Raw genomic sequence first — 23,770 nt, 5'->3', positions numbered from 1 at the left:
TCGACAGCCGGTCTCCCATGCAACCCTCCAAACAAAGCCGCCACCCCGCGCCAAGTCGCGGCGCATTTCAGCCCCTTCGATCTTGGGTCAAAAACTATCCGTACGATCGGCGGGGCAATCCGCTCGATATTTCCATTTCGCCGGTCCCTCGTTCCCGGAGCACGCTCCGCACCGCACCGCACCGGCTCGAGCGGACCGGCGTGGCGCAGGGTTGCGTGCCACGACCGGCCGGCCGTCCGTCCGTCCGCCAGCCTCCGACAGACTCGTTGGGTGGGGGTGCAGCAGCCTGGGAGCCAGGATGTGGAGGAGGTGGATGAACCGGGCGGCAGTCTGCAGAGTTGCTCGCACATACACAGTGATGTCTGAAGAGAGAGAGGGCGGCGGAGAGTGCAGGCTGACACAGGGCCGCTGGGACACGCGCATACTCGCGCGAACGGCAGCGCCGGGACGCCGGCGTCGCACTTGCATTCACGTAGTCACGTTCGAAGAGGAGCACGCGCGGGCGCGTACGCCTCGCGTACGTAAGGGACGGGCACGCGGAAACACGGACACGCTGGTAACGGCGGCGGCAGCAGCGTGGATAGAGGGATGCGCGAGATGGTGTTGGTACCGCGGTCGGGGAGGTTGGCTACAGGGAGGAGGTGGGAGAAGAGAATCGACATGGAGAAAGAGGGGGATATTATGGGGAGAAGGACGAGGAGGTCGCAAGCAAGGCGTGCAATGAGAGAGGGATGGAGCAGGGGGTTGGAGGGGGGAGAGCGAGAGGGAAATGGAAGATGCGAACGGGGGTGTGAGAGAGTGGCTGGGTTTCCCGGGTTCGTTGTCATAGCAACGAAACCTCCGCTCCACCAAACCAGACAGAGATTCGCGTTCACCGACAGCAATGAGCACACGAATGCAGAAACTGGAGAGGAGAGAGGCTGAGGAAGAGGTACAATGAGAGAGGTAGATATACGGGAGGGCAGAATGGAAAAGAAAGAGTTGCAGAAGGAAACGCGAAGAAAAGAATGAGAGGAACTTCGGGGTTGAAAGGGGTGGAAAGGGGACAGTGCGCGGAAAAAAGAAAGAGAGGAGGGTGGTTGCGAGCGAGTAAGGACAGCGGAACGAAAAAGAGACGCCGGGCGAACGTTGAACGGAAAGGGACAGACAAAGTCACTCTTCATCCCTCCGAAACTACCCGCTGTACTTCCAACCGACCCTCCCTAGGTCGTCCTGCAACCCTCGCTGTCTGGCAGGTCGTTTGTTGCACCGAATCCGCCGGGCCAGTGGTTCTTCGTCGCTGGGACGTCGAGGCCGTCGCGACCGTGCTTCAACCCCGATGCCGGTCGAGTTTGTTGCACCCCTGACGGTGGTTCTCAATCGTTATCTTTATTGGAAAATTGGTACTGACCAGCGTGCTCAATTTTTCATTTGATGCTAGTTGAGAATTTTGACGAGTATTTTCTTTTTTATTATGAACGAATAAACTGACATTATGTTCAATAGTACTATAAAAAATAAAAACGTTATCTTGAATTAAATCGAATAAAATAATTCGCATATAATACAAAATTTTTGTTTCTATTAATGTTTCCTATCACTATTACGTCATTATTATATTAGTGTCGCACGACTATTACTGCTGCTGAAGGGCAAGGCAGGAGAATATAATAATGCAAGAACATCAGATATGACATTATTTATTAATATAATGTATTTCATAATATATATACATATATAAGTGGGTGCGTAAGTATGTATATATATATATATATAATATAATATATTTATTTATTTATATATTTATTTATATATTTATTTATATATTTATTTATTTATTTATTTTATAATTTATCCATATATTCATTTATATATTTTATCCTCTTTGGTATAGTTAGACATACGTGAAACCCTGATAGATTGGGATTAACTGTGCTACCATATCGCTTCCGCACGCTACCATATTGCACACACACATGCACACACACATACACACACGGTACTTACATCCTTTAATTTCACAATTTGATCGTCCATCTTTTATTCACGTGTTTTCATTCAGTTTTCAATTTCAGTGCCTTTTGATGTTTATTTTTAAGGAACACAAACGCACGTGGACTGATTTCGCGGATCCGCATCGCCGCGTCGCGCATTACCGCCATCGTTGCGGTGTCCGCGGCACACTCTCACGCGTCGTTCCCTTAAATAACAATGTTTTCTCTTTTTTTTTAACATCGGTGACGGTCGATCGACCCGCCAGCTCGTGGAACACGTTTGGCTCGACGAATCGTCGTCCGGACAATTGTACTCGCACGCGAATCGCATGGAACCATTCTGCCAGAAGATTTTTCACTCGGACAGTCCTCGCCAAATTTCCTTCGCAGAAGAAAAGTACTGAATTTCACGGCAAGATAGTTGACTTTTGAACTTCTTTTATTTTTCAACATATATTTTTATTATTCCTTTTACTCTTGCCATTTAACTAATTAATGCTATTTTCATAGTTTCGTCGTTTATGAACAAATTATCTGTAATAATAATAAGACCAACAGTTTAATAAATGGAAGTCACGTTTTAGTTGATTCCGTTTTTCTAATTTAATCTTGTAAACCTATTTTTCTTTAGAGTCTTCTCGTAAATATCAGCTACCATCTTCAGAAGAATGAAATAAGTAACAAAGTCCCATGAGGTTTTGTTGCGCCATTGCAAAATGAAACCGACACAAACATCTACCACCTATTTAAAATGATTTAACTATTATATTTCTTAATTGGAGTATAGCTTTGTTTATTGAAAAAAAGTTCCAAAATAGAAACAATTAAAGGAGTCACCCTGGGAGTCGTAGTACTTCTTAATACCATCCGATGGCGGGGACCATCGAAAATATTTCCATTGATCCGACATATTCGATATTCCCTTGCTGAAGGGTAAAGATTTTATTACGGAAGACTCCGCAAGAGATAAAACATTTCGGCGCAAATTTTTATAAAAGTGGCGAGTTCAAGGAAAGTTCAAATCGATCATGGTTTATTCTTGGTTGAGGGGATACGTTTAATAATTTCTTTTCACGGCAAAGGCCGTCAAAGGTGACTAAAGCTGATTAACAAATCAGCTTCGCTCTGTAACGAGCTTCGAGTGCTCTTCCTCTTTTCCCGGAATAATCAATAGGGCTGCGCTTGTTCGCTCGGTACTGACCTGCCTCGATTCTCGCGAGATTCGCGCGTCAGAACAGGCCTGAGGATTCAGATATCTGAGTCTGGAACTCTCGAATCCCTCAATTCACATGTGGAACAAGTGAAAAACCAATTCACCGTAAAATCAGTACACGTCTGGAATAATCATAATATTACGCAAAAAAATATGCCTAAATATATCTAAATCTTACAAAATCATACAGGTTTCACAGAAACATGACAAATGATTAGGCACTTCACTTGTCAACTGAAGAACTCGTTTGTTCGGTCGCTCGTCAACGCGTCTTGCATTATTCAAAATCACAACTCTTCAAGTAAACCATTAAAAGTTAACTAATCTTGAACAGCCATATACTTTCCTTACCCACGTCAAATCAAAGCATACCAGTTGCCTTAAGGTCATTCGAAAAATATAATCAATCGTCGTAAGCTTCTTTGATTCACTGCATTATCAAATTTGCCAACATACAATCCATTCGCACGCATACTGTCAAATACAAGGAAGCAAATAAACTTTTACGCGCATTTTATTTGTTACTCACATATGTCAGTTTCATATTATTGCGAAGCGTATTACGTTACACTTTATTCAACAATCTGATACACAGTGGCTGATTAATTTGCTTCGTAACCTTTGCCGATGAATCCACGGAATTCGAATTCGTTTACACATATATTCAAGAAAATGTGCTCTCGTTGGGATATACAAAACCTGGGAAAATTTGAAATTCAATTCTTACTTGAAACAGCACGGTGTAATGCCGACACTGTCCCATGAAGGGACAAAGAAACACGGAAAACAGACCAGAATACGCTTTCTGTGCACCACGAATGCAATCGAAGTCACGGAAATTGCAATGGAGCGAGATTCAGGCCTGTCTTCGTAGACTCCGGTTGCTCGGGGCTTCCACAGGGATGAACACACAATCCCGACTCTCGAAAGAGATTTTCCAAAGGGATCGTGGTACCCCTTTCCATCGAGATGCCTAGTACAATGGTGATAATATTGCAAAAATAGATTTCTCGCGTGTAGGCTCGTGATGCGAATGTCGGCCATCAAAGGGTATCCACTCTTTCCCGTGTTCATCGCCCCCGAGCAGCGGTCGAATTTCAAATTCCCTTTCGTCGGGATTGCATTTTCTGTGTCGGAGCATACATCCTTAACTCTTGTATCCCTTAAGCATACGCACACGCACTCACACACGTACAGAGAAGCGTGCGAAACAGAAAATACCGAAAGGGGCGCAATTCACAAATAAAATTCCGAGTTCATTTATTTCTGCAAATTAATGAAACATTTTTTTGGAATTCCTAAATTGATTTTTTCTCTTTCATTTTTCTAATAAAATTCGAATAAATTCTGTGTTTCAGTAAACCGCTGCGTCACTGCATCACGGTACGCTGAAGGGGTGGTACGTTCGACGCCATTACTGTAAGGCGCCGCCATTAAAAAGACAATGTCTATATTTAATTTACGATACCGAAGATCGTAAAAGAGTTCGCCGTGTTATGAAGTATTTTTACTCCGCCTGTAAGAAAACTTTGTCGACTACATTGTTATAACTTTTATTCGTTTCTATGGGATGTCATAACGTGCCGGACGTGTTCTGTTTTTCATACGACAAGAAATTCATCACCCCGCGTGACTCCTTTTTTTCTTCACTACTTTGAATAATTTAAGACCAGATATCCTTTGTCAAACACGTGTTTCCAAATAATGACTTGTTAAACACGCGTGAAAAACGTTCTTGCAACCCCAGTCGTTTATCTCTCTACACTATTCGAACAACTATCGTACTAGTGCTACTTCTATTTCATTGAGCCATAGGTAAAACCAAACAAAGAAAGTAGATTAATGAATAATTTTATTACAACCTGTACAAACGATATATTTATAAAATGTATAGCTTCTAAAATGAATGAAAATCAAAGAGCTTCATTTCGTATCGAATAGATCCATGCACGAGAGTTACAGAATGAAATGTTCTCTCCTAATAATCCCTTCCGAATGTTTTACATCGAAAGTTACAATAAATATAAGATCATACCGAAATATTAAATCAGTATTCCAAAAGTTTCTTTCGTTGTATCATTCGTGATCGAACGTTATTAATGTCACGAATTCTTCCCCGTGTAATTGAACATACATTTATACGCACAAGCACACAGACAGTTTGCTCAGTTCTCGCAGGAAATGCATCAAGAAGAATTGATCTCGTTCGTATTACCTCCTGCGGTAGGAAGTCCCGTTGATCGGTCGACGCTAGCGTTTCGGCGACGGTCGCGGCGTTCCTGACCCGCTCAACTTGGCTGCGTGTGCATCGTGTACACCGTTGGAGAGGTGCATCGGCTTGACGTCGCGGACAAGTGCCACCGCACCTGGAGGTCGTCGCCACGTGGCATCGGTTCAAAGGTCACGGCACGCGCCGCCAGCTCAGGTGTCGATATTGTTATTGCATCCGCGCCTGGCCGTAGATGCACTTACCGCGGACCATGCGATGCACTCGTAGCCCGGAGACCGTGCGCGCATCGTTTCATCCTCCGCGACGCGACGTGGTCAATCTTCAGACCATATATATACTCTTATGAACCTGGCTTCGGATAACTACCTTGCAGCCGAGACAAAGTCACGTAGGTCACATGTGGAAAGATCATGGAAGAAATTTACTCTGAAAACTATGAAAGGTAAGTTTCGTGGAAGATTGAAAAAAAACTTCTCGGATCATCTAATAACCTAGCGCATTTTAAATAATTGAGGAAAACAGAGTTCTTCAATCAAAATATTTATTTAATTTCATTACTTGTGAATTTTTATTTCACATTTGGAATGTTGAGTAGCGCGAAATGTGTATCTGTAATTTTGGAAATTATAATTTCGAAATTGTTGATTGAATTTTAATGGAAACTGTCATTGACCAATACGTCGTTGATAATGCTTCAAGCAGATTCTACCATTCTGAATGATCCTATTACGCCACACGTGAAATATTTCTCCTGTTATCTTGGCTTCCATTTACACAGGCTGATTCTATAAGTAAATACATATGGTCTAAGGGTCAATTCGGCGCGTCGTCGCCAGGGTACCTCGAACGGCCAGGTCGAACGTGTGTCAAAATAAACGAACGCTACATCTTCAACACATTCGCATGCATATATACTTTATCTTCTATTTTCCGTTTTCATCGTCATTTTTTTCATGTTGAAATTTTTCCATTTCCATGCCGTTTTTCTCCTCTTTGTTCGTTTTTTTCTTCATTTTTTTTATGCGTTATACACCCACATGTATATATAAGAATATATGTATGATCTATGTGTATATAATAATTACGTATTAGATAATAACAATTATCATGTACGATGGTATGCAATTACGCCGATACATTTTTCAAACGTTGTCGCGTGTACGCTGGGTGTGCCGAGAATCGCAGTGCGATTGAACGATGAGCAATTGCTCGCGGAAAAATGAATCGAGAATGAAATGACATTGGGAATCCGTTAATACATTTGCGAATGTCATTATTTATTTTTCGTTATTTACACTTGGCAGGGTTCACGAGTATTGACTCTGTTAGAATGTTTCTTTTTCGTGGCAGCAGGTGTTAGTTAGAAAATAGTAAAATCGATAATATCGTACCATTGGTGTTTCGTGTGAGTGGAAATGGCGATCAATGGGCAGATATGATATCGGATTTTATTTTGATTGTTAATAAGTTTTCGTTAATGCAAAAGGATTTTTTAATAAAAAGTTTTGAAAAAAGATTCTACATTTTCGAATTAATTGTTACGAGGAACCGCTTTTTCTTCAATTGCGTGACGATTCACCACACGCCTTGCATACACGTACATGCAGTCTATACGTGAGTAGATACGTGACGTATGAAAAAATGGATACGATAAAACGTGGACACACAGGTATCGAAAGTATGTATGTATATATATATATAGCTTCTGTATTATTTATAATGATGCATTTTCTGTTCCTTTAGGATCATACATATTGCAGAATTTCACGGTAGCCAGTTAAACCGATTAACCGTTCTGTGGTTATTGAATGTCGATGATTACCTCGCAAGGACCGCAGGTGAATTGTGTTTTCCTGTTACGTTGCACAAAAGTATGAACGTACCGAGAAAGAACAGACGAAAATAGGGGAAGAAAGTCACCATTGAACACCGGATCCTTCCATTTGAAGTATGAATATTAAATATTTATAACGGAAAACATTATGAATAATTCAACGAACCGAACTCATAAATATGTTTATAATTAACTTCTCCTTGATTTAAGCTCCTTTGCAACCTGGCATATTTTAATTCATAAGTTGAAATAATAAGTTCTAGTGCAGCAAGTTGTAGATTCTTCTTTTCAATGCAATAATTTATTGAAACGTTCAGCGAATTTTATATTTCAACTTCACGAAACGATAAATTCGATAAATTTAAATCGATCGTCAATGTGTCAATAGAAGGAACGATTTGCAGAATTGTATACACTGCGTATGCAAATATAACAAAATCAAAGTTTCAATCGTCTTTCCTTCTAACATATCCATCAAATGAAAGAATGAATTTTTCTTGCTCCTCGCTTTTACAAACGTGAATTTCCATCTGTAGTTTAACCATGAATAATGTAATGCGTGTATGTATTTATATATAAATCTCTTGCAGTTTTCTTCGACGAAAATTCTTCCTCAAACGATCCAATTCAATATTTGTCCATCCATGTCTCATTCCCTTCGTATTCATTTGATTCTCAGAGGATGCGACGTGTGCGTGGGCAACTCTCGCTCCGTGCGCGTTTATTTCTTCTCACTAACGATGCTCGTGCATCCTACGATACCTACGATATCGTAATTACACGTAGCATTTTACGATTAACGTTATGAAAATCTTTGGCACCAAATTTTGTGACTTGCTGCGTCTGCGAGTATTCGTTTACACATGTTTAGATCTCACCCTCTTTCTGTCTCTCCCGTTAATTTACTCTCTTCATTCTCTGTAAACGACTCGTAACAGCAGCGTCAAGAAAATTGCTTATACAGAAAATATCAAGATTTATCCATTTACAACACAATTAAACATAAAGCGATAACAATCAACGTAATAGACTGCAGCGAAGAGAACTGAATGAACGTTAACCGAATTACAAGGAAATTTATTATTTTGATTAGGACTTGGAAACTCAATTTTACCGTGGAAGAAGAGTGAACTTTATTGCGAATATCAGCTCGTTTCAGTTGATTCATCCCCGCAACACGGCGAGAAACAGGAACAGGATGAGTTTATTAACGCGAGAGAAAACTCCCGTCTAGGCAGCGGCCGCTAATTAACGAATGGCGATAAGTGACGCTCGGATACGGGAGAACGGTCTCCCCCACCGTTGCTTTCATCTGGTCGCCTCGCTTTTTTCTTCGGCGTGTGTCGTGCCGCGATCGGTATTCACAATGCTGAGCAAAAATCGATTACTTTAATACGGTTTAAAAGCCTCTCAGGGTTTACGCTTGCGGGCGAGAAACGCAAGGAACCGGGGGTTGCTTTAATATTGGCGACAGATCCAAAACGTGTCGGTGAAAGAAGTGATCGATTCTTTTTCTTGTCCCTAATTCGAAAGCACTTTCGAACAGCTTAATCCCTATTTAAATACTTGGTACTTCCTAGTCGAAGGAAACTTTTATTATTGCTCTGGGGTCTTTCATTCGTTGAGTCCTGTGAATAACTTTTGTGCTTTTTTCTTGATGAGACGTTTATCAAATGATTCTCTTAAGTCCAGTGATTCTTTTATGCTAAGTACAGCAGAACTATCGTTTTCTCCTAGGTACATAAATATGAAGAACGAAAATACCTGATAAGTAGTTTCGAAAGAGATCCCGCGTTTCATTATCTATGCTTCGAAACTTTCTAACATCTTCTCAACGCTACGACCACCAACAGAGGGTTGAGATAACTGATTCATAATTTCTTGAGAAGATTGTAAAACTGCTGTTGCACAATTAATGAATTAAATTAATAACCTTCGATAAAGTATCTTTATCACTTCGCTAACTGTAAAACAAAGAATCTTACATTGTACCCACGTACAGTTTCATGAGTTGAGATTTGTTCATGTGATTGTAAAGAGTAGTGGACATAATTCTTATTCCTTCTCTGTCTATGTTGACAAATCATAGGTAAGGTTTAATGAGATCGATGCAGTGCAATTACGACAAGAGACAACACTAATCGATATATTAACAATAACCCAGTGCTTTCAAGCAAATTACGAATACTCACATTTGATCTCCAAAAAATAAGAATCACAGATTATGTCAACAATTTCTTAATCAAACTTACGCCTTTACGTCGTCAAAATAATTATTAAATAATTCCAAAAGACTTAACCCATTCAGCCGACATTGTCTTATGCTTTATTCGAACGACACATTTAATTTGCACGAGTACAGTAATAAAATACAGTGTACAATTTAAATAAATTCCAGAAGGTACAAAATAAAAGAAATTACATCTTTATTGTTACAGCCGATATTTATTAAAAATTTTGATAAAAAACTGTACACACCTTACCCATATAAGCAACGAGTCTACCTCGGTACTTCGGCTGAATGGGTTAAATTCGTTGATTTCGCGTGAAGGGCATGTGAAGATCGATCGATCGATCTCTCACCACCCCAGCCAGGTCTATCCTTGCCTCCAGCAACGAATTCCTTTGAGTCCGCGACATCGTGCGTCTGCAAGTCACTCGAAAGTGCACGTCGGCTACGATTAATCGAATTGCTCGATCAAAGCTCGACCGATCGGAGCACGCCGGGACGTTTCCTTAATTTTGTATCGGTCGGGGACGCCACTGCACGCGGCTGAAAATAACGGGAAGCCAGGGCCGGTCAAAGGTGATTAAAGTCGACGTGCGTTCCCGTCGCGTCCGAATGAGATTCCAAAGGGACGCGGTTACCAATGGGTTTTTCACGTAGCCAGAAGAGCACGTTCGCAATTCGGGCCGATACTCAATCTGCGAATGGATCGGAGCAAATACACGTGGCGGTGTGCACGCTGACGTCCGTCGAAAGTATGGGTCCTGGAGGCACGTAATTAACGAAAGCGGAGAACGCTACTTTACATACGGACTGCGAATTTTCACGGCCCATTTTACGGAAATCAAAAGCGCGGAAAAATTCATTCCACCGACTCCGAGAATTTTATTATTACCGCGTTTCTTCCTACGAAACTGTACGAATGACGTGCGCGTTACACTTCTAACGGGAAGCGAGAGAAGAATAACGTTCATCGCAAGGACGCATCGTTGGAAAATATAATAGAAGGTTTGATTCGGTTATTTGAATACAACACTCGTTCGAGACTTTTGTTCTTTTTTTCGTTCTGCGCGTTGTTTGCGCACGGAAACCGCGGTCCATTTACGAAGACGTGCCGTGTCAGGGTTGCAAGGTGTTCCGTCATGATTGTAACAAGGTTTCAGGCGTTAATAATATTCGAAAAATTGAAATATATATATGACTTCGAGCGTGAATGTTTTTTTAATAATAACATTCTTTTAATTCGTTTATATTTGTATATTCCGTTAAAGAATGTTTTCTCGTCGAATAATGTTTCCCTTTTTTTAAATAAGTGAAGTAACGTAGCAACGATACAAAGTCATTGAAAAAAAAATAGCGAATCTGTTCGCAGCAAGGGTGAAAAGACGGCGAGTGCGTGTATAATAGCGAAAAGGTTAAAGAACGAGGTAACGTGAAGCCCGTGGCCCTTTTGATTTTTCCACGAGGTTCTCGAATGTGCGCCGACCAATACCGCACCGCTCTTCCTCGGTGAAAAGCGATAACTTCTCGTTAACGATAATGAACGACGAGTTAACAAACGCAGAGTGAATGAACGAGGGTAGACGAGGGGTTGAAAAGCGAAGGAACCAAGTAAAAAGCTTTCGAATGAGAGACCTTATTCCTTCCGTCGACTATTCGAACGACCAAACCTCTCTCTTTCTCTCTCTCTCTCTGTGTGTGTGTGTGTGTGTGTGTGTGTGTACGCGACACATAATGCTTAGTAGACTGTAAAAAAAACTAATAATGCAAGGGGTGTAACACAAGCCGAGGATATAAATACTCAATTACATCACGGCTAAAAAATATTACGGTGTTCCAGAAAATATTCAGCAATTTCGAAGCATTCTCTTTTCGTCGAAAGTGCAACGAGTAATCGCAATTTCACGAGATACGTTCGGTTTTGGTGTATGGCCCCTTCTCATTAGTCTGAAAGCAATTTTATTCTTTTGCTATAAAGAATAAAGTACTGGGATGCGAAGTTGCCGAAGTAGCATGTTTGTAATGAATATGCATTTTTATTTGTTGCAGGAATTTCATTCTTAATGAAGGCAATTTTGCGTTTAAATTTTTGTGTGCGAACAAAAATTGTGTATTATTTTACAATGTTACATTATTATGGGAAATAACATAGTTATTTAGCTAAGAACGATGCTACGTGTTTGATCAGTGGTTTTAATATATGTCACGGACGTATTTGCTTTTCTGCTGACGATGATCGATGCTCTAGTTACTTTTAAAACTCCAACGAAATCGTTATAGACGTTTTCTTTAATTCTAAGAGGCGTTTATTGGAAATTCACTGCAATAAGGGTATGTTCAAAGAAACACTTCTTACTGGACCATTCTGATTTCTGTGAATTGATTTGCAAATACATTTGATTCCTTCTTCTATTTTCATTCTTGGTATTTTAATACTGGCGATACGAGAGATATGACCACTTCAATTATCTTGCATAAACAATTGATATAAGTAAAATTACAATTGATGTCTCTTCATTTGTAATTTGAATTCTTATTGATTATTTTGTAAGAAGATAATTCAAGTTTATTTAGAACTTAAATCTGGTGCTGTAATTCTTTTAATCTTCATTTAAATGCATTTCGAAGGAAATATAGCCATCTTCCCCGGAATTATTTTACCACGGTATAATAAAACACAAAATGTTTAAGTTTTGACACTTACAGTGTTTTTTTGAGAGCAACTCTTCAATTGCAATCAGAAAAAAATATAAGTCGTTCCAGTTGCGTGGATCATCGAACAGCTGAAGGATTCGTGCGTCTCGTTCGCCGCGACGGATGAAACGTTAGGGGGTTGTGCGAGGGATCGGTTCCGCGTCACTGCACCGGAAGGATAGTCCAGTGGGATTCTCGGGCGATTTATGCGCGCCGATACAGGATAGCCGAGTAAGATGGCACGTGATAAGCGGGAAATCAACGATGGTAGGATGGACACGATTGGAATCGAATCAGTCGATAAGTCTCAGTTTAGATGAATGAGATTCTGCCGGATAATGCAAAAGAAAAACGAAAGATTCGAGTTACTGGTTGATAGACTACTCACATAACACCGTTTGTAATTATTCTGTCATGTGTGGTATTATCAGTTTATTAATAGTGTTGAAAAATAATGAAATTAACAGTAAATTGGGATTTAATCAAAGTAATAGAATTATCAAATGGAGTATTGTTCAGTCTGTAAGATAGTATAATGGATTTATTAATCAGAAATTTAGTTGAGAATCAATGTAAACTTTTTATTGACTTAAAAGTAAAATCACAAGCTATTAATATTCATTTTTTAATAAAGAAATATTAACACTAATTTGATAAGGTTACATTGTGTTAATGAATGGTAGATTGTTTTTTATTCGTTAGCGAAGATCAAAATAAAATCAATGATAAATAGCCATCTACATGCCGAAAATGATTAGAAAATGAATGTTTTTACTCTAAAAAACATTGAAGACATGACAATAGTTTTCAGTTTTCATTGAGTACGTCGTGAATCTTAAATAGAACTCATTTCCGAGAGGCCTTCTTAAATTTAAAATTTTCTTCATTTTTATGAAATTTTACAAACTTTATTATGCTATCCCCGTAAAGAAAAATTAAACTACATTTTTTACTTTTGCAGCAGATTAGTAAGTAAGTTATAATTTTTTTAAATCCTGAAATACTCTAACGTTATGACTTACGATTCCTATGAGTTATACGTATATAATAATCACAGAAATTCATACACAAATATCAGTATTCATATATGCATATATTATTACTGTGACAGAAACGAATTATACAATCCGACTTCGAGATAAACATTTGTTTCATAAATATATATTGTACGTATATTTACTTTTTTCTGTCATATATATGTGTATATATATGTGTATATATCTATATAGATAATTATATATATATAAATTATATATATATATATATAATTATCTATATAGATTTATATTCATATATTTGTAGACTCGTATAGTTTCGTTTAATTGTAATTATTTCAATCTTGGCTTTCTCGTTAGACGGTAAATACGTATTTATTACACATATATAGAGTGACTCGTAATCGATGGTGCGGGCAGAGGGATGATGATTCCACGTGAAGAAAATAATTCAGAAATGTACAGCAATTTCTTTTTTCAAGACAAACGATAAATAATAAACAAATGCATCAGGTTCTAATTAAAATTCAATATTTCAAGATATAGACAGATGTGAAAAAATTTTACCTTCTTTTCTAGAATCACTACCCTTTAATTTGTATCACCTGCTATGAGACACTCTGCATATCTTGCTATTTAAAGGGATAATACTTGATTCGAACACGGGTCTGAAGTGTGCGGCGATTTTTCATTCTTGGTCTTCTACCTTTGCATTTCTCCCTCAAAAATGTCTTTCGCCGAAACTAAAGTATTTCGAAAAACAACAAACAAAGTACAGAAAAATGGTATTGCTCACGAATGTATTACAAATGAAGTTTTCACTTTCTAATAATATTTTCCGGTTCATCGCTGAGCTGGAAGCTCAGGTTTTCACCGATTTGTGCGTTGCCACGGTGTTCATTGTTCATTGGTTACGATCTTATTAACACATAATCGAAACTGAAATACATATTCGCTTTCTTCACGCTTACCATATTCGCGAGTGAGGTCTGTATGATTCGAAAAATCCGGAACCGTAATGAAAGATTGTTCTCAGTTTCTAATTTCAGAGGAACCGAAATTTCCGAAATGTTTTCACGAGAAAACTGAAAGTTTCATCATTTTCGAAATCAAAAGAACCGACCTATAGATAAAATTCTAATTCGAGCACAGCCGAGGTTCTACTATCAGCAATCGATAGAATATTCTGCCAGAATCGTAACCACCGTAATTATCAGCCGGAAAGCTCTCTCGAGTTTTCAACTCCCTCATTATCGATCGAAGGGACATCAAATAATATTTCGCTTCGGACATCCTGTCCTTTAATGGAAATGGACGATCACTTCTCGTTCATCACAGATAATTTTGATGTGGTCACCTACGAAATTCCTTGGGGGGAAAAAAATTGTCTGAGCGTATTGCAATGTCCATGTTCGGTATTGTCGTATCGATGCGTTATCATTGACTGTTTGCTTTCCTTATCGCGCAGGCCGAGCTTTACGTTCTGAACGGTAATTTTCACCGCGGCCACGACAAACGACCGCGTCCCGGAGAACGCGTTCACTGGCCACTACATACGTTACTCTCTCGATCGCTCGAGACGAAACTCGAATTCGGTAACCGGAATCCGATTATCCCTCGCAATTAATTATGCAAATGAATTTCTTCGGGCGCTGCACTCGGTAGTCTGCGAACGATAAATATCAATTGACAATAAGTTCGCGTGCCGTACAGGTCGTTTCAAAATTCACGGCGCGATTACGGTGACGCTAACAATTTCTGGAGACAGGAAACAGCAGCAAGAAAAAAAATGCAGTGATCGCACGCGATTCTCAGAGAACTCGTAAGTGTTTCTATATAATTCGTAAATCTTCTATATCTAGGTACGACCTATATCGGGCGCTTCATAAGTGGTATTACAACCAACAGCGAGATAACCGTATTATAAAAAAATAACTTTAGAAGGAGAAAAATTAGAGAAGCGTATAGTATCGCTAGTCTTATGTAGTGAATCATAGCTTGCGTAAGATGTTCTACTGCTTGTAGATTAAGGGAAACCCGATGCACTCGGGGTGTTTTCAGAATTCGTGAATAAATAGCGGAGTAAATAATTTTAAAACATTTTATACCTATATAATATTAAGATCTTTTATATGCTATTAAAAACAGATTTTTCTCTGAAATATCTGGTGACATCAACCTGTATCGAAGAATAATGCGTGTCATAGGCCAGTCAACGAATCGTGCACATCGAAGCAGATGTACCGGGTGTCTAATACTTAAACGGAGCCACGCACGATCGTTGAACGGGAGTTCGGAAAGACGAGAGTATACTGATTGTGAGAGAAACAGATTGCGCCGATACAAAGTGTCACACGACAAAATGAAAAAATAACTGACACCGTATTGTAGAAGATAATATATATTTTCTTTCAATATATTATTTTATATATATATATATTTTATATATATATATCCTACATACATAAAGCAATATATAAATATATAATCGATATACGACACAATCATTCAAATTAACACATATACGTTATTACAGGCAGGATATGCAATTTTATGCAACTTTTTATTTTTTTCTTTTATATATATATATATTTTTTTTTTACGAAGTGTACCTATGACGACTCGTTTCTCTTCTTTCCTCACATCTGCTTTGTTTTCTTTCACGTTTATTTATCTTTTCTTTGTTTTTTTCTCTTGTAATTCATTTAAACTCTCTAACGAGAAAATCGATCACTAAGAAATTTTACAAAATATCCCGATGCCACGCTCTCAACCTACGGCGTACCTCGCTAAATATACAATCATGTAATTATTACGTAAATTATGTTTTTTTCCGCACCTCTAATATACAATTCTCTCTTCCTCAAACTTTCTCTCTCATGCATACACCCTTTCTCACTAACTTCTGCGTCCACATCTCTCTCTCTCTCTGTCTCTCTCTCTCACTCTCTCTCTCTCTCTCTCTCTCTCTCTCTCTCTCTCTCTCTCTCTGTCTCTCTCTCTCTGTCTTTCTCTCTCTGTCTCTCTCTGTCTCTGTCTGTCTGTCTGTCTCTCTCTCTCTCTCTCTCTCTCTCTCTCTCTCTCTCTCTCTCTCTCTCTCTCTCTCTCTCTCTCTCTCTCTCTCTCTCTCTCTCTCTCTCTCTCTCTCTCTCTCTCTCTCTCTCTCTCTCTCTCTCTCTCTCTCTCTCTCTTTCTCTCTCTCTCTTTCTCTGCTCATGTTACTTTTATTTTTAACGTTTTACGTTTTTTTATCCCTTTTTTTGGTTTTTTTTTCGTCCGTTCCTCCGCTTTTCTGTTATTCCCGATAAATTATAAAAATATTACAGCAATGTATTATAATAATCTGTTCCAGTCTATAATCGCATTACGCGTGTGCAATTAGATCTCAGATGAAAACAGGAAGCTTTGGGAAACACAATCAATTATTGAGAATTACTCGAAGAGAGGAGCAAGTAGTAGAGTTTGTTGACGACGTTGTCCACTACGATTTCGTTCTGTCATTTACTCGCGGCGACTAATTTCATTTTTTTCCACTTTCTCTTCTCTCTCTCTCTCTCTCTCTCTCTCTCTCTCTCTCTCTCTCTCTCGCACACGTTCTCGCTATTTTCTTCTTTCTCCCTTTGTATGCCTTGCACTCACACACTCATACACGTATCTCTCGCTACGCCGCAATCCACTTCTCTCAAGCATCTAGCGACAACGCTATTCCTTTCGTTTCTAGTTGACGCGCTGGAAGTTCCGACGAGTCGTCCTGATTCTCTCCCTCTTTCTCGGTTTTGCCTTGAAATCCCGAAAGGGGAAGAGAGCGTTTCGTTCAAGGAAAATGTACGAAGCTACGGAGAAACCGGGCGCGACAAACGCCTGGGGGTACATCCGGAAATTGGCAAGAATTGCACGGCGAGACATCCTTCATGCAGGTGAAAGAATGGTTACTGAGATTACGGCTGCAGCTGAGTCGATTATCTTGTTGATGATACTGATTCCGTCAGATTTATTTAAATCTTAACGCTATGACTGGCATACGTTCGTTTTCGGAGAAGAGAACTTTCGATCTTACAGATGCAACGTTCCGGTGGCTTTTAAAATTTTCTATGCATATAACTGCTTCTTTATTTCACAATTTTCGCAAGAGAAAGTAAATTGAATTATTTTATTTTATTTCTTAGCTCCTTGCCCTATGATTTATTTCTTAACTATGATCGATATAACTACTTTATCGTTAATAATTGATTAAAAAAACAAATAACTTTGATGTTTATCCTATGTCTATGTCTACTCCAAAGGTTAATTTATATTTTAAGGAAATAAATAATATTTGTTAAATGCAGCTAAAAATTTTCGTCGTGACTCTGACACGATATTGTAGATGAAGAGATTAAGATAAATGCTGGACAGTTATTCAAAGATCTTACGCACACAAATTGCTAACGTTATGTGTAAAACAATGGTAATATTCGTATGAGTGTATTTAGAAAGAGAAAAAGTGAAAAGGGTAGGAAAAGATGAATAAATTAAATTATGAACAGCACTACAGTGTCTTGGCAGTCAATGAATTAACGGTGATTTCCACTTCATTGCAACCGTTTCGTACAAGATGATTATAACGTGTTTGGCTTAGAGATTATATATACTCCAAAAGTATTAGTAAACAACTTTCTACTATTAAGATTAGAAAACCGAATTAACATCGAAATAAAGTGGTTCTTTAACAAACTATAACACCAAATATATACAAAATTGTTTATCAACTATAAAAATCTATTTCTGTCAATTTGAGTAAAAACTTAAAGAAAATATATAACAATCTTTAGAAGGAAAGGATAAGTTTACGTACAGTCTATCGCTATCTCTTCAGTAGACGCTAAATGTCTCTTACCCCGATAGATTCCTGCGATAATATAAATTCCACGAAAAATTTCATAATCTTACTAACCGTCGAGTCCATAAGTTTGTGCCGAGACTATGGACAGCCGGTGTGGTTTGCCGATCAAATATCGGATGATCGATATTAGATAGGTACCTTCGTGCAACCGTAATCCCAAGGAAAAGGGAAAAAAGAAAGCCCGAGGATGCCGGGAGAAACGAGAGGAGAACGACAAAGGGACGACGGGTAAAACGAGGGTGCTTCCTTTCCGCGTTTAAGCGTGATCATAGTCGTCGATCTCCGCGCGCAACGCGACGTACGTATCATTCATTCAAAATATGATGAGCAAAGTATTTCCCCCCCCCCCTTTCTCTCTCTCACACACATCTATCACGTAATAATCATTTAATAATATTTATTCGCTCGTCATTCCTTCGTATTTCGTTTTTTTTATTTCATTTTCCTTTTTTCACTATCCCCTCCATTTTTTCCTTTTCTATACGCTTAATCCGGTTTTAAATCGTTTACTCAATTTTTCGTTTGCTCTCGTCTTCTCGCCACGTAAGATTATGACATTCACACACGCCTCATGTTTAACACCCTAAGTAGTCTCATCTCATTTTATTGCTTTGAAATTCCGTATTTTGAAGACGCAACGCACGGCTCCGCCTCGGCCGCCGCTAAAACGTGGAGAACAATGCGCGGGGAAAGGACGGGATAGGGTCGAGAAGTTTCACTTCCCGAGTTCGGTTACCGGGGATCGTTGTTTTCGGTGCTTTAAAGGGACAGGTTGGGCGGGGATGGAGGGGGGCACGAGATGGGGTCGAGAATAAAGGGAACATTCACGAAGGGGACTCTGTTAGATAATTAGTAGACGATGACACCATGTAACGCACGTAAAAATGATAGATTATTACCGTATTAAACGTCATTAATATTTCATATATATATACTTTTCTCATATATTCTTATTTGTATGTGTACGTGTGTTTGTGTTCGTGTATCGTGGCATACGAGTTCCAATTTATCGATTATCGTTCATTCTATTATTCGTATGACGCCTACATAGCACGCGTAAGAATTTAAATGAAAATCGAGCTTAAAATCCGAACAACGAATGAACGTTTATTTATTTTTTCTCCGTTCGTCCACAGTATAGTTTCGTACGACAACGACAAATAAAAATCAATTCATTATTCGTGAAAACGACGGGTCTGCGACGATGCGCCGGCACGAGTGTCGGTGTTCCGTTTCCTTTAGGCCTTACAATTAATCGTCGCGCGAGAAACGCCCGCTTAGATCGGCTCGAGTCTCAGTTACCGGGAATCGTTATTCGGCCGGGAAATCTGCCGCGGAGACTCTGTTAAAGCGTATTTCTCTCAATGATAGAGCGTAACGAAGTCATTTGAATTCACGATGATGCTCGAAATGAGAAACCAGGTCTCGAAGCCTGCGCACGCTCGCCTCTTCGCGATGAATATCGCGGCTGGATGAAAAATTTATTGCCCCGATTCTGCGCCGCTCGCGGCACTCCAAGATGAAAATTACGAATTACTGAAATAGACACGGCGTAGACGTTATTGATCGATACCGTCGCTTCTTGATCGAAACTAATGGCCGTAAAGACGAGACTTCCGGTTCGAGTGATACTTCATCAATGCTCGCGATTGCAACAATGGCGTTCGAATTTCTTTTTTCAACGATAGCGCACGTTGACGAGAGGTCAGAATCCTCTTTGCTCTCCGGTTAGATTTAGAGGTTCAACGTTCTAACCGTACGCGTCGTCCAATTAGTTTTAGAATTTCGTGGTAATTCATTGGATAGATGCTTCTCGCAACTTCGCCGAATGAAATTCCGCAACAAAGGCTCGGTAATTAAAGTTCGGACTCCTCTAGAACCAATGAAAGGTGATCTCCCTGATATCTGTGCTCCATTTCAATCAATATTGATGTGAAAATGAATTTTCCTTCTTTCTCGTTGGTATAGCAATAACAATTCTACGTTTCTGTTTTCAAAGATAAAAATCATTATGACTATCTTTCGTACTGAATTCTGTATTAATTTGTTAACGACATGTAAAATGAAGAACATCCGTCGTTCAAACGAAAAAATCAACGGGAGGTTTAAAGGGCAGAAGAAATTTCTATTTTCCAATAAAAAATTTACAATATCCTCCACTATGCGTATTTTGAAACAGCAAAAATGTTCATGCTCTATCGACATCGTCAGAAACATCAAAGGGTAGTAAAATTTTCATGCGAATATATCCTGATTCGACGAAAAAATAATTGTTACGCCTGAAATTGTAATGCAGAAAAATAATTTTATTGACGCGTGTATTTCCTCGCAAAGAGGATTGCAAAATTCGCTCGGATTTTTACACCGTGACTGGTCCAACCTCTTAAACACCGTGCGCACGGCCGTTCTCAGTGCATAATAAATTCATCCGTGTAAAAATATAATCCGATAGCTTCCCCGGTGCTATATATAGCCAGAAATCATAGCTTCTGCGCCGGCAATTAATAATGGAGTTCCCGGCGTCGATTATTAAACGGCGAGACTAATTGGAGCCGTTCGAACGGCAACCAATCCATCCATCGTTGCCGGATTATCCTGGAAATTTCTGCGACGCAAATCGCCGGACACCGTGAATAAACGAGAAACGATAACATTTCCCGACCGACCGCTCCTCCTGCCCGTTTCCTCCCCAATTTCGTTGGAACACCATCTCGCGTCCGTTCACATTATTTTTCCCGCTTCTCTTGGATCGTTCGTCAATCGATCTTTCTCCGCGCCGTTTTGCACTGAATCGTTATTACAATAATTTATTATTATTATTATTATTATTTAGATATTTATTTATTTATCATTTTATATCGGTAACTGTCGTCTGACGTGTATACCCTATCGGTTAAGCATTCCCTTTTCTTTTCCATTTTCCTTTTTTTACAAAAATATATATTATAGTTACCTCAGCGCTTCGACTATTGGAACCTATCGTTTAAAATAATACTTTTCGATATTTGGTCCGGACGCGCCGTCTATGCTTGTGTATACGTTCATTGCTGATTTCTTTTTTTTTTTTTTTTTGAGCAAAGTTCGAATCTCTGTGAAACGCGGCTCCGTTTCGAATTCTCGTCGCGAAGCTGTCATGCATCCGGTCTTCCGATCAACGATTTTTTTCATGTTATGAATATGTTCTATACATCCTATGATTTTTAATAGATTTTGTTCGAAGCGAAAAAGAAAAAAATATTTAATAAAAATCTCTTTCGCGAATAATTACAATTTATAAAATATTTCAAACACCTTGCAACTCTGTCAAATACGAGCTTACACGAAAAATTGCTAAACAGTTATGAAACTAAGTTGCGCACAAATGATTTTCACTGGACGTTTACGATCAATAAATATTTTACGCTCGAAAAGGATCCGTTTCGTTAATCGAACTATCAATGCGTCGAGACAGCTTTTCAATCAAAACCATTCGCGAACTCGATTCTTTATTATTCCTCGCGAACGTGCAAACTCGAGCTTATCGAAGTCACTTTTATCTTGGATCGACGCGTATCACGATCCTGCGTGTAGATCTCCCGATCCTACGGAACGACTTCGCGACGACCAGTGTACCATCGCTTGCCAGCGCGACCGACGCATAAATAAGTCATTTCCGGGGGTTGGCGGGGATGAAATCTGTTCTGTTTGCATAGCACTCGTCTGGAACAGTCGTATGTGTACTTTGTCTGTTTGCCACTGTTTCATTTGTTCTCACGTTTGACTCTTGCCTATTCGTTTCATCGTCTTCCACTTTGTGTCTCTATGTGTGAGTAAACGTGTATGTTTGTGTACGTGTTTACATGAGAACGTGTGTACGTGTTCTATCATTACGATAATCAGTCCGAAAGCTATGCGCAATGTATCATAATAATGTACCATATATAGTACGTATTCACGTGTATATCGCCTTATCCGCGCGAAAAATCGATCGTGATTTAGCCATTTGCCGTTTCACCATCTCTTCGCGTTACTTAGGTAAGTTTCAATGCGAAAAAGGAGTGAGCGAGCGAGCGATCCGGGAATGAAACTCGAGTTCTACGCGAGTACTACGACTGATTCTAGGGCGGTCTTACAACGTGCTATCGAGAGATGACAAGACTGGACTACCTGGAATATTCCAAATAACTTCCTGACGCACGATCCTAATCATTCAATTGAAATTATCCCACAATTCAAAGTAATTTTATCCAAATCTCCTAATGCAGTATTCTCCATCAATTTATAATAACATTTACCCTAACTCATTCGATTACTCATAATTCAACTGGTTCGCGTGGGACCACGATGGTTACTTAATACGCTAATAAATCATTAATTTAATAAAATATTAATAATCACTAATTTAATACTAAGCCAACGGTACAGACTAAACATGCGTAATATTTCAATAACTCCGTCCACATCAAACATTTCTATTGTTTTACAAAAACTCTTCCCTAAGATTCACCTACGAGAAACTATCGCCGCCATGTTGCTGCCCTAACTGTACAGTCGTCTCGGGGGGTGCTCTTACTTTACTTTTTAAATAATAGAGAAGTTTGAGGCGGACGACACTTGACCTCCTGCGAACGGGTTGAAAGTATCGACATTCCAGGGTTTGAACAATGGAGAACATTTCACTGGTGCGCGTGGTCCACGGAGCCGCGTGTGCAGCGGAGATCAATATTGTTGAATCAGCGGAGTCCGATCTTGTCGTTTCGCAACTATATGTAACGCATCCCAGTTGAACGTCCCCGTGTCACGGTAGCAACGTCCTCGTTAGTGCCCGCCATCTTTCTTCCCTTCGGTATTCAACTACTCAGATTCGATCGTCTTTTCCCTTCCGCTCTCCCCTCTGACGAGCTTTTTTTCTCGGGCTTTCATCCCTCGGTAGTTCACAGCGCTGCCGGGCGACGTTCAACGCGAGATCACCGCGGTGCCCTACATTCTTTCCATCTTTCTCTCTACGTCCCCATAGCGATCATTAGCACGAGGCCTTACTTAAGTAACTAGGCTATAGGAGCGTTGGGCAGTACGTGGCATATGTTTTCCTCCCTCCTCTATCTTCATCTCCCTCCCTTTACCCATACCGTCCTTCTCATAGCTACTTCATCATCTTTCGTTCTTCTGCTTCCTTTCCCCTTTTTTTTCTTTTTATTTTAGCTCGTCGAATTGGATCGACGCGCTTATCGACGTCGTCCTTGTCGTTGCTCACCGGTTCACGGCGGAGCACCGTTGACTTTTCGTTTTAAATGATAGAATGAAATTGTTTTGATATCTTGTTCTTTTTTCAGAAGTAATGTGATTTTCTTTTTATTGGAAAGTGCTGAAGTTATGGAAGATTAATGGGATATAATGGAAATATAAAGGTTAGTACCGATGCTTTCAAGATTAACAACGAATTATTCGGTAAGTTTTCGGTTTAGAGCCATTTGTTTTTTTAATACCTTCACTATAGGTTTTTGGTGACATTCTCAATTTTTGTTAAATGTGGAATTTGTATCTTAAGCAGTTTAACATATGTGCGTACATTTGAAAATTAGTTTGGAAGGAAATATTTGTGTAATATCAAATTCTGAAAAATTCAGTCGGCCCTTTTAAAACGAATACAGAATATATGTTATTTATGACAAAGTACGCAAAACATTTACGATGACACTAGGTTAATGAGAAATAAATGGCCATCTGCAGTAACAATTATTGC

General features: G+C 39.4%; 1 long non-coding RNA gene across 1 annotated transcript; it reads left to right on the top strand.

The window, feature by feature from the left end:
* The first annotated feature begins 770 nt into the window (after positions 1–770).
* LOC143174974 (uncharacterized) lies at positions 771–5,545 on the top strand. The gene is made up of 3 exons (XR_012999528.1): positions 771–1,382; positions 4,545–4,585; positions 5,414–5,545. It is a non-coding gene; the product is annotated as an uncharacterized LOC143174974 (long non-coding RNA).
* The last annotated feature ends 18,225 nt before the right edge of the window (positions 5,546–23,770 follow it).

The sequence above is a fragment of the Nomia melanderi genome, chromosome 10 (genome assembly GCF_051020985.1).
Source record: "Nomia melanderi isolate GNS246 chromosome 10, iyNomMela1, whole genome shotgun sequence".
NCBI classification, from domain to species: Eukaryota; Metazoa; Arthropoda; class Insecta; order Hymenoptera; family Halictidae; genus Nomia; species Nomia melanderi.
Note: the sequence above shows the minus strand (reverse complement) of the source record. Positions and strands in the feature narration are given on the sequence as shown.